This window comes from Physeter macrocephalus, chromosome 2 (assembly GCF_002837175.3).
Source record: "Physeter macrocephalus isolate SW-GA chromosome 2, ASM283717v5, whole genome shotgun sequence".
Lineage (NCBI taxonomy): Eukaryota > Metazoa > Chordata > Mammalia > Artiodactyla > Physeteridae > Physeter > Physeter macrocephalus.
The window spans coordinates 4586276-4595909 of NC_041215.1; positions in this window are offsets into that span (position 1 = coordinate 4586276).

The following is a 9634-nucleotide window of genomic DNA, read 5'->3' on the forward strand; positions in this document are numbered from 1 at the left end:
TAGGAATGACCATGGGACTCAGTTCTGACCAGTGAGATTTGAGCAGAAGTATTGTGGGGTTGCTTTGGGGAAATATCCTAAAAAGACAGCTGGTAGGCACCCTTTTTCCATCCTACTGGCTGAAATGTGGATTTGATGGCTGGAGCTGGAGCAACCATACTGAACCATAAGGTGGTCTTGGAACTATAACTTGTATATGGTTTAGCAGTGAGAAAAAGGAGCCTGAATCTTTGACACCTTTGTGGAGCAACCCAGAGTTTTCTATCTGCAGACTTTTACATTTCTGTTTTAATTAAAGGATTTTGTTTGGGGTTCCTTTGCATTTCTTTCTGCCAAATCTAATTCTAGCAGATCCAAATGACCTGCCCCACACCTCGCCACCATTGAATGTCACTCCCCAGAGACAACCACTTTCTGCCCTTTAGCTCATATTTACCTTTAGAAGTCTGAAGAGCACACCTCACTGTTATTTCTTGTTTATTTGTGCATTTGATTTTAGACATTATCTATTGACTTCCTACTACAAACTATTAGGATTTAGCTCTCTTTGCTCACCCCCCAACCCTCTGCTACACACAAACACTGCCCTTCTGCTCATCTCGCCAATATCGATTTCTGGTTGAATCCATATATGGTGTATTTATCCGTTGTTACAACTGTGTAATTATTGTTCACAGCCAAGCTAGGTCCATACTACAGGGAGTGTCCTATGATTACATTTTCTTTTTTAATATAAGTTTTTACTTTTCATGGAATTAATAATGCGTCTTTTTTGGTTTGTTTCATTTTCTTTTTTTTTTTTCCAGTATGTTATTGGGGAATTAATTACGTGCAGTAAAATGTATCATGAGCGCCCAGCTTAATGACTTTTACATATGATATGCCTCTGACACCAGGACATATCTGTCACCCTAGAAGATTCCCTTGTGTCCTGTCAGTTAATACCTGTCTGTCTTGGCCCCCCCGGAGAAAACCACTATTTTGAATTCTCACCCCATAGATTAGTTTTTCCTGGGTTTGAACCTTATGTAAGTAGACTCATACCACATATATTCTTTTCTGTCTGGCTTCTTCCCCTTGTCGTGTTTTGAAGATTCATCCACGTGGCTGTGTGTGTCACTTATTCCTTTCAACTGCCAACTCGTATTCCTTGGATGGAAGTATCACTCTTGATTTATCCATCTCCTATTGGATGGACATTGGGCTGGTTCCAGTTTTTGGCTATTATGCATAAAGTTACTCAATGTTGTTGTACAAATATTTTTTTAATATTAGTACAATGTTCTTGTACTAATATTTTTGTGGCTCTATGTATTCATTTCTGTAGACATATTCCTAGGAGTGGGGTTTCTGGGACATAGGATGGGTACATGTTTAACTTTATAAGAAACTGCCAAAGAGTTTCCCAAAGTGCTTGAACCATTGATGCCCTATCAGCAAGATGTGAGAGGGCCAGTTGTTTCATTCCCTTGCCAGCTCTTGGGACAGCCTTTCTCCATTTGATCTGTTCTGCTGGGTGGATAGGGATGATCACGGGGGTCTTAAATTTGTATTCTTCATATTGACTAATGATGTTGAGGCCTTTTTCATGTGCTGATTGGCTATTTGGAGATCTTCTTCTGTGAAATGCCCGTTCAAGTCTTTTGCTCATTTTTGGTTTGCTTAGTTTCCTGTAACTAATTTAACCATCACTAACTTACCCTCAAGCTCTCTGGCAGAACCAGGAGGTGATCGTCTGCAGTCCCAGTTGGACTGGCTGCTCAGCTGCCACCCTGGACTCTTCTTACTGTCATCCTGGGAAGCCCCTTCCCTCTCTCCTGGGCTAGGTCTCTGCTTCCTGGATCTGATTATGTCTTTGTTCTAATTTTAATCCCTCATTCTGGCGGCACACAGCCTTCAGGAGCTTCCTGTGAAAGGATATTTCAGGAGGAAAATTTTTGAGACCTGGCATGCTTGAAAAATATCTGGATTGTACTCCACTTAATTGATGACCTGAATGGGGGTAGAGTTACTTTCCCTCAGGATGCTGAAGCATTGCTCCTTTGTCTTCTGGCTTCCAAAGTCGCTGGTGAGAAGTCTGAGGCCATACTGATTCTTAATTCTTTGTCATGTAGTTCTTCTCTCCCCTTTGGAAGCATTTGGGCTCTTCCCCCTTTATCCTTAGGAGTTTTGAAATTTCACAAGGATGCATCTTATTGGGGAGTTTTTCATTCACTGTCTTGGGTCCTCTTTAGGCCTTTTCAGTCTGAAAACTCTCATCCTTCAATTCTGTACTATTTCTTAGACAATTTTCTCCCTACCATTTTCTCCATCCCCTTATTCTGGAACTCTTTCTGATTGGATATTACATCTCCTAGACTGAATCTCCTTCTCTTTCATAATTCATCTCTTTCTGAGGGATTTTCTTAAATTGATCTCCCAATTGTTTTATCGATATTTTTCACCTTTCTCTCTTATATTTTAATTTCCCAGAGCTCTTTTTAGATTTTCTAAATGTTCCTCTTTGTATCCACCTAAGAAGTGGAATGGCCATGAATGGCTGAGATACATCCATGAGGGTAGGCAGGAGGCCTGCTGAGGCCAGTCTGGTCAAGTATGTGAGTGAAGCAGGTAGGGTGCAAGACAATAGGGAGTGTTGGGACTGTAGTGAACTGGAATGTGGGCTCAGGACTGATGGATGTTTTGATTCTTTTTTTCTTTTTAATTAATTTATTCTTGGCTGCATTGGGTCTTAGTTGCTGCTCACGGGCTTTCTCTAGTTGCGGTGAGCGGGGGCTACTCTTCATTGCGGTGCGCAGGCTTCTCACTGTGGTGGCTTCTCTTGTTGCGGAGCACGGGCTCCAGGCACGTGGGCTTTAGTCGTTGTGGCGCACGGTCCCATTTGCTCCGCGGCATGTGGGATCTTCCCAGACCAGGGCTCGAACCCGTGTCCCCTGCATTGGCAGGTGGATTCTCAACCACTGCGCCACCAGCGAATTCCAATGTTATTATTTTTGAAGAAAAGCTGGAAGTTTGGATTTTTGTGGCTTGTATGTGCTGCCAACTAATTTAACTTAAAAAAAAAATCAATGTGTGTCAAACAAAACCCGCAGGTCATACGTGACCTGTGAGACACCATTTTGTGAACTTCTAGTGTGGGCCTTCTAGTTTGCCAATCACCACTACCTTCATTCTCTTCACTTGTTTTGCACACAACCCGACAAAGCCTCTTGCCAAAGGGCTGGTCATGGGTAGAACCTGTCTCAAGAATTAAGTGCTATGTTGAAGGTTTTTATTTTTTAGTTGTTGTCATTTTAAAAAATTAATTAATTAATTATTGAAGTATAGTTGATTTACAATGTTGTGTTAGTTTCAGGTGTACAGTAAAGTGATATATATATATAATTTTTCACATTCTTTTCCCTTATAGGTTATTACAACATATTGAGTGCTATACCCTGTGCTATACAGTAGGTCCTTGTTGTTTATCTACTTTATATATAGTAGTGTGTATATGTTACTCCCAAATTCCTAATTTATCCCTCCCCACCAGCTTTCCCCTTTGGTAACTGTAAGTTTGTTTTCTGTCTGTGAGTCTGTTTCTGTTTGTAATTAAGTTCATTTGTACCTTTGTTTTTTTAGATTCCACATATAAGTGATATGCTTGCCTTTCTCTGTCTGACTAACTTCACTTACTATGAAGCAGGTTTAAAGAAAGCCTTGGCTATTAGGTAGCTGCTCAGGCCTCCTTGCTGTGAAGAGTGCAGCTAGTTCAGCCTCCACCTCCCACTCCTTCCAGGCCCATCAGCGTGTTTGGGCTGAGCCACCCTCTTCCCAGGCTGCTCCTGGAGATGACTGAGCCCACGAATAGGGGGCCAGAGCCAGGCACGCCTGCCTGACACAGAGCAGCACACTTTGTCCTGGACTCCCCACCATCCTGGCTGAGACTTTCTCAGAGCTGCCCTGTGGTCATACTCAGCCCTCCTTCCTTCCCTCTCTCCCTTCCCAGGTGTCAGCCCTGCACTGCGGTCCGAGGCTCTACCTGCCTGCTTCTTCTTTCCACTTGATCCTTCACAGTGTTTCTTCCAACAGATCTCTTGCACTTTTAATTCTGTCTCTGCCTTCCCTAACTGGACCAACTTCCGAGGCCCCAGGCCCTGGAAATACAGGTGTGTAGGTGCTTCCAGTGTTGCCTATGGAGGTCGGTGTTGAAAGTCCAAGGTTGAAGGAACCTCAGGGCAGCTACAGCTGGCGGAAGGGGCCTCAGAGGGCAGCTGGCCCCATTCTTTCTGTGTAGCTACAGTCACTAGGTGCCCGGAGATCCCCCTGCCAGGTGCTGGCAGCCATCTGAATGGCCCAGATGGACAGCTTTTCTTCTCAGAGGTGCTGGGATAACCCAGGGTCTGGAGGGCCAGGAATTCTCTGCCGGTTTCCAGTTTTCTGTTAGAATGTAGGGTTATAGTCAGAGAGCTCTCTCACAAAGGGTCGGGGGAGGCTTCCCACACCAGCCTTGCTTCTGGACAGTGGGGCAGTGGGGTTTGGTCAGCCGACCGCCTCCTGGGTCCTCCTCTGCATCTGTCATTTTGCTCCCCAGCAGGCTGGCTTTCCTGCTCCACATCCTCCCAGGAGGACACACGATGATTTTCCCAATGACGGGAGCCCCTGGGTAAACGTTGAATGACTCAGAAAGGCCTACGGCATTGACATGCTTGTGCGAGGGGTTCACAGTTCTTGGGCCATGCTGAGCTGAGCTCTTCTTCCTAATCTCCCCTCTTCTAGAAATGTGAGTTCAGTGCTAGGGGGGAGGTGAACCCCAGCGTGAACCCAACGTTGGATAAGCCTGGGGAAGGAGATGCAGAGCTGTCAGACAGCAGCTTCTCTTTATTCTCATGTCTCTTCTCACTCTCCATTGACACTTTTGCAATCAGGGTCATCTGACCTTGGCTGTTGGGAGTGGGGGATTGGAGTTGTGTCAGCTTCTGGGGAGGGAGCCTGCTTCTACACCCCTCCCTTCCCCCCTCCCCACCCCCAACCAGGGTTCAGTGGATAGAATGGAGCAAGGGAGGAGTCGCAGGGCATCACAGACCCTCCTAGGAAAGGATGGGGCAGCTTATCCGTTCTGTGCTCAGGCTTGCCCTGCTGGGTGAGTGTGAGCCTGAATGTGAAATGAGTTTTTCCCTAACTCTTCTGTTCAAGAACTGCCCCCATCTTCAGAATCAAAAGTGTGGAGAGGCTTCTACACTGCTGCGTCACCCCCAGCATTTCTCCTGCAGAGGCGGGTGCCAGCCCCTGGGGACCACGGACCTGGAGGGCTTCAAGGGCACTGGGCCTGGCAAGCCTGGAAGACACTTTTGAAGGTGCTATTCTTGGTCTGGAAACCCCAGTGAGTCCACTAGTGTTTTGCAGATCGGCCCCACTTCCTCTGAGAAGGCATTTGGACCCTATCCTGGGGCTCCATCTCATTCCTTTGTGCCTTTCATTGTTTCCCATTTCAAAAATACATTTCTCTTCATTGCAGCTGAGTCATTTTCCTCCCCCTCCTTCTCTTCTTGACAGTCCCAGGAGCCGGAAGGAGCCCTGTCCCAAATCCTTGGCTCTTCCAGGCCAGATCTTTTCCAAATGTCAAACTCTCAGGAACCTTGGCATCCAGTGGAGTGGGCTCTGGCCCCAAATCTCTCTCCTCCCTCATCTCTGTCAGTCTCTGCTTTCTTTCTCATTAAGGAGTTTATGAACCGGCTTTTCTGTGGGTCCCTTGCCTTGAGGTTTGCAGAGAGAGAGCCTGGCAGGAAGGCCCTCTCCTCACAGCGTGTTTGTTGCTGCCTGGCCCAACCTCCCACTTGGAGCTGCTCAGGGGCTACTCTCCCACCCTAGAGAGGGTCCCCACCTAGTTAGGCTCTGCCCCCTTATGCCTGGTTCAAATTCCCACTATGTGGGGCTGACCCCTCTATCCTGGCCATAGAATACTTTGTACCTGCCTCAGAGAACCGCCAGGACAGTGGAAAGGATGGGGCAGCTCATCCCTTCTGTGCTCTTGACTTTAGGCTCAAACCTTCCAAAATGGCCAGGAGGAATAATCCCCACTGTTGACATGGCATCCATGGTCTTCAGAGCATCTCCTGTGTATTGTCACTTTCGTATAGCTTCAATCATTTCTCCTCACTACCCAGTGTGAGGGAAGCAGGGTAGCTGTTAGTTTCCTTATTTTGTAGCTGAGGAAACAGGCTTACAAAGTTTAACTGATTTGCCAATATCTCAGGGTCAGTCCTGATTTATTTTTTCAGTCATTATTTTTTTTTTAAAAAGAGATTTACCGGGTACAAGACAAGTAAGTGTCTGGATCAATATTATGTCTCCTGACTCTAAAATTATTAGGCTTCCCAGTGACTTTTAATTCTGACACCTACTCACTGACTCTCTGACATGTCAGTGCCCCTTACAAGGACACAAGGATATAGTTCCTTTAGGAGTTAAAGTGAATTGAAACTTATCTGATTTGACAATTTGTCATCCTTTTAGGACAAGAGGTTTCATTCATTCATTCATTCCCACTGTGTGATGGCCGGGCCGCTGGAGAGACATGAAACTGTGTGCAGAGGTCAGTGTCTGTCCTTGTGACATTCATTTCCGAGGATGAACTTCAAACCCTAGTTTAGATCTGCAGAATGTGCTGTAAAATCCTCCAATCTCTCTTGGGGAAGCCAGTTACCATGGAAGAAGGGAGACTAACCGCTCTGAGACGGCCATGATTTGCGAGGCCTCGGGGGATGAGGTGTCACATGGAGAGGGAGAGAGAGAGAGAGAGAGAGAGAGAGAGAGAAGGGGATAAGGGTGGGGGCCAGGAGCACTGAGGTGCCATCTTAAAGGGCCCATCCATCCATCTGGGAAGGCAGCTGACACCATCTGGAGAAGAGACCAACCACCCAGCAGAGCCCTTTCTAAGTTTCTGACCCACAAAATTGTGAGCAAAATAAAATCATTGTTTCAATCTACTAAGTTTTGGGGGTTGTTGTTAACATTGCAATAAACAACCGGGACAAAATTCCAGGGCCTGGTCATCCACCCTGCATGAAGCCCTCTTTGGTGCCCCCAGTCCTCTGCTGAGTATTCTGCATGACGCACCAAAGCAAGCAGGCAGGTGGTCTCCATTCTTATTAGGTTGTCACTTCTTTTTACATGGCCACTCCCCCTTAGCTTTAAGAACTGTAAACGATCCTGGAAACTCTCCAATTGGACATGGAACTAGCCAATTCTCCTCTGCACCTTGTGAACAATTGCCCTGCCTCTGAGAATTCCCGGAGGGGCTTCTCTTGTCTTTCCCATGCTTTAGTTCGCCCAGGGAGACCTGATGTTACATGGTGGTAGGTGGGAATACACCCTCTAGTGCCAGGAGGCTTGGGTTCTCTGGGACATCAGGGTTCATCCTGGTGGGGCTCATTTCATGCATAAGCTTAGGTTGGCTTTGTGGCTTTTTTTTCCCCCATTCTCTTCAGTGAGTGACTTTTTTTTTTTTTTTTTTTTTTTGTGGTACACGGGCCTCTCACCGTTGGGGCCTCTCCCGTTGCGGAGCACAGGCTCCGGACGCACAGGCCCAGCGGCCATGGCTCACGGGCCCAGCCGCTCTGCGGCACGTGGGATCTTCCCGGACCGGGGCACGAACCCGCGTCCCCTGCATCAGCAGGCGGATTCTCAACCACTGCGCCACCAGGGAAGCCCAGTGAGTGACTTTTGAGTGTGTGTTCTTTCCGGGGAGTGATAAAAAGCGAACTGCTTATGCTAGCAGCCACGCATGACACCCAGCTCAAAGCTTGTATTGCTCTTTCCTCCTTTTTCACCCCGCCGCCCCCCGGCAAATACTTGTACGTAAAATGTGTTCTCTGGACAAGGCTTGTCCCCTCCTCAGTAGGGTGCGTTCTTTTTTTTTGACTTTAGAATAAATTCAAATTTCTGTCTCCAGATTGCGGGACCCACAACTGCTCCTTTTGGAAACTTTGCTTAAATACTAGCATATTTGGAAGATCTTCTAACCCTCCCACAGCTTCCTCATTCCTGAATTGTTGGACTGGAGCAGTCCTGAAGGTTGCGGGGAGGCAGCTGCATTTCTGAACTCAGGGGTATTAAACCCACATTTTCACATCAGGGGTGATGGATGGTAAGGCAGAGCAGGGTGAGCCCTGCCACCCCCTGGAGCGCTAGCTAGCCTTGCGATGGGCTCTAGGCAAATTAAGATGCCTTTGAGCCTCAGTTTCTTCATATGTAAAATGAGGCTCAGAAATAATGCCTGTAAAGCACCAGGCAGCGCATGGGGCACATAACAGATCCACAAGAACCTGCAACTATCATGATGAGGGTGATGACAGCGGTGAAGATTTCAGGGAAGCCTGATGTCTCAGGCAGGGCTGGCGATCCGGTGGGCTTAGTGGAGACGACTCAGTCTACATGGTGACACAAGCCAGCCACTCCCCAAATGATTTCCTGAGGGACACTTGAGAAGCACCTTAAAGAAAAAATTACCCACGTGCACAGAAAAGCGATGAGATGCCGTGATTTTCCTGCTCTTCCTTTAACCTGAACCAAAATCTGAGTCTTCGCAGAGAGGAAAGGTGAGAGCATCAATTTTCCTTTCCGTTCTAAAGCAGAACTCCTCAGAGGTCTGGTGCTATAAATCTAAGGATATAATTTATTCTTTCTCTAAGCCCTGTGTAAAATAGGAATAATACTGACTGGTTTCAATTTTAAAAGAAATCAGGGCTTCCCTGGTGGCGCAGTGGTTGAGAGTCCGCCTGCTGATGCAGGGGACGCGGGTTCGTGCCCCGGTCCGGGAAGATCCCACGTGCCGCGCAGCGGCTGGGCCCGTGAGCCATGGCCGCTGGGCCTGCGTGTCCGGAGCCTGTGCTCCGCAACGGGAGAGGCCACAGCGGTGAGAGGCCCGTGTACTGCAAAAAAAAAAAAAAAGAAATCAAATGTGGAGAATCTAGGCCTGAAGTGGGGGAAAGCAGGTGGGCTTAGAGTCACACGTCTGGGTTTGAGTTCAGACCCCACCCCCCTCACTAGCCACATGGTTTGGGAGAAGTTGCTTTACTTTTCTATACCTTGGTTTCTTCACCTGTAGAATGGGGATAAGACCTGCTACTTGTGGGACATACTGGGGATGAGATTACGTATGCAACATGCCTAGTGTGGTCCTGGGCACATAGTAGGTATGCCAATGGTGGATTAAATCAGGGACTCCAGCTCTGTTGTGTTGAGGAAGAGCTGGGGAGGAGGCTTCCCTGCCTGTGCAGAGCCACTGAGCTTTTATTCCGGTGGCGTCCACTGCAGGCTCAGTCTGAAAGAAGGGGTGGCCAACTCCAAGGTCTGAGGACTCCAGAGGGAGCTGTGAGGACCACCCTGATGGCCCTGGGCTGGTCACAGGAAGCTCATCCTCCTCTTTGTCTGGGTGATTCAGGCAGGGTTTTGAACAGAGTCCCTGTGATGGAGGAGAAGCCCAGGGTGGTCTTCTTCCCTGGGTTCCCCTCCCTGTAAACTGAACATCTAGCTTTAAAAAAAAAATCTCTATTGAAGTATAGTTGACTTACAATGTGGTGTTAATTTCTGCTGTACAGCAAAGTGACTCAATTATACATATAATATATATTCTTTTTTCATATTCTTTTCC